This window comes from Frankliniella occidentalis, unplaced genomic scaffold (assembly GCF_000697945.3).
Source record: "Frankliniella occidentalis isolate FOCC.00 unplaced genomic scaffold, Focc_3.1 Scaffold40, whole genome shotgun sequence".
Lineage (NCBI taxonomy): Eukaryota > Metazoa > Arthropoda > Insecta > Thysanoptera > Thripidae > Frankliniella > Frankliniella occidentalis.
In genome coordinates, this window is record NW_026267170.1 from 697,598 (window position 1) to 700,099 (window position 2,502).

The following is a 2,502-nucleotide window of genomic DNA, read 5'->3' on the forward strand; positions in this document are numbered from 1 at the left end:
CCTCCTCCTCTTACTCGCGAAGCCGTCCAGCTGTGTGTTCCAACACTCATCGCGTGCAATTACAGGGAGAAATGGAATTAGTGTAATAAAAGCTCGGGGCTCGCGCGCGCAGCCTCAGCGTGTGGACCGGACGGCGGCGCAGCGGGGGGCCAGCCCGGCCAGCCCGGCCCGACTGGCCCGAGCCCCGCAACGCCGCGCCGCGCGCAAAAGCTCTTTGTGCATCTCATATTATTCCCTTTTTATTTTATTTATTATTATTTTTGAACCCATCCAGCCGCCAGGCCGGCCGGCCGGTCTGGCGATACGAGAGGAGGACCTGGCGGTGCAGTGCCATCTCGGCGAGGCCCACCCGGGCCCACCCACCACCGTCCCGACGCTGTCCCGGGCTGTCCTCCTCCTGTCCGGGACGAGAATTAATGAATGGACAGCAGAGCGAGTGATACATTAGTGGCTCAAGGACGCGATGGGGAAATTTCTGTTCGAAATTTTGGCTGCGATCAAATTGAGGAGTTGTCGTTGGGGCCTTTTTATTTTTTATTTCTTTTCAGAAAACGTGACAGCTGACTTCTTTTACATGTTGTTTCTTTTTCTCTCGGTCTTTACTGAACTGCTACACCTTCAACGAATGAGTAGGGGAGGGGGAGGTGGGGCTATTAGCTTTGTCGGTTTCCGCATTGAGGCCTTGGCCGGGCCCGAGGGCCCCGTAGGGGGTATGCATCGCACGGGGTCCTTAGGGTCTCGCCGCGCCCGTACTGGCCAGGCCGGGGCCGGGGCCACGCACTAGGGGTCCTTCAGGGGATTCCACAAATAATGAGAAGAGACCTCGGACGCGCGCCCCGCCTGGCCCCGCCGCCGCCGGACCTCGCCTGCTCGCCTGACGACGCGACCGAACAAGGACCGCAGGGTTCACAATTGCTACACAACATGTTTTCTGCCGAGGCCCAGGTGCACCGAGAGCGTGCTGGACCGCTTGCGTTTAGGTCTCCGAGGCGGGTGTTTCGAATAGGACCGCGGCGCGGTCTGCGTCTGCGTGCGGAGCAGCGCAGCGCACCCGCACCCTCCTTGCTCCGTCCTGGGAGCGTCATTTCCGCAAGCCATCCCGGTGCGGTTGGGGCGTTACGCAGAAAACGTGGGCCTCGGCGGGCGGGCCCGGGGCGGGCACGGCGCCCGCTCGGTACGTTACTGTATTGGCTTTACTGTCGGGCTGGTCCAGCACTCAGCACGCGCCGGGGCCCGTGCCAGCTCGGGCGGGGCGGCGGCGGGCGGCAGGAAACTCTAAAACCACCTAAGTAGCCGGTAATGGTCGGGTATGTCTCGACGACTCTGCGCAATGGGCTCTTCCGCCCGGGCCGACCTAACGCGGGAGGAAACACAAGCCGGGCGGCGCTACAGTGTCGACAACGAGTGCGACAAGGACAGAGCGAGAGGAAGAGTTTGCCACTCGGGGAAAACGACGGCGGGGGCCTTCTGCTCCAGACTCGCTTCGTCGAAACTGTCGTTTTTATTATCATTTCCAGCGGCCCCTCCCGTCCCGCCCCGCCCCGCAAGGCACCCCGTGATTTTTACGACGGCTAACGAAAGGCGAGCGCCAAATCGACACCGACGCGCTGACGTCGACGTCAACGCCACGACGGCGGTCACGAGAAAGGGAGCAAGAGAGTCGAGGGTGGGTGGCCGCGATCACGTTGACGTCGTTGACGTGAGCCCGCTACATCCGCAGCCCCGGGCCGCGCGCACGCCCGTCACCGCTCATGTGTGTGGCCCGGATCACCGGGGAAACTCCACACGACGGGCAGCGTGCCGCGAGCTGCACCGCTCAAACACGATCGCGGCCAAGTCCAGTCCGAGTGAGCACCGCTAAACTTCACACGCGGGAAACGCTGCACAAGATCTCGCAAACCACACGAAAACCACACGTCAAGCCACCGTGTGGCTGTTGCACAACACGCCTGTAGAACTAAAGGGCGTAAGCCCCTGTCACGACCGCGTCATCCGCGACAAATTTCGGCTGAATGAAAACAAAACTCGACGACTAGCACTGCAAGACGTTTCACTGTACCGCGGAATGTTCTGTGCACTGTTCACTGCACTGCACTTACCTTGGAGGTATCCTGGCTGCGAGATGTGTGTGCGAGCTGCTCGTGCCGCCGTGCTCTGCTCCGCTCTGCTCTTGACTAACGAGCCCACAGTGCGCCCCTGCCACCCCTGCAGCCCGCGCTACTGCTACCGCTACCGCTGCTGCAACCGCTGCCGCCGCCGCTGCTGCCGCTGCCTGGACGATGCTGCTGACGGCCGGTAAGGTTCTCTCTCCTGTGTCGCTGCCGAGCTCAAGAGCACTCAGTGACCATCTCAATGGGTACTTCCGTCTGGGCCCGCTCCGCTCCGCTCGGCTCGGCCCGGCTCGGCTCGGCTCGGGATCGGCCCAGCAACCTCTGGGGCAGGCTGCCCCGCTCCGCCTCGCCCCGCCCCTCCGCGCTCCGCGCACGCCGCAGCGGCAGCCAG

General features: G+C 62.8%; 1 protein-coding gene across 2 annotated transcripts in view; it reads right to left on the reverse strand.

The window, feature by feature from the left end:
* LOC113209246 (protein drumstick) overlaps positions 1-2,385 on the reverse strand; it is a 14,919-nt gene extending 12,534 nt beyond the window's left edge. The window contains exon 1 of one of the 2 annotated variants that reach the window (XM_026426669.2): positions 2,100-2,385. The gene's annotated coding sequence lies outside the window, so the exon portion shown is untranslated. The remainder of the gene's footprint in view (positions 1-2,099) is intronic. The other variant, XM_026426668.2, reaches the window with a different exon arrangement.
* Positions 2,386-2,502: the final 117 nt, after the last annotated feature.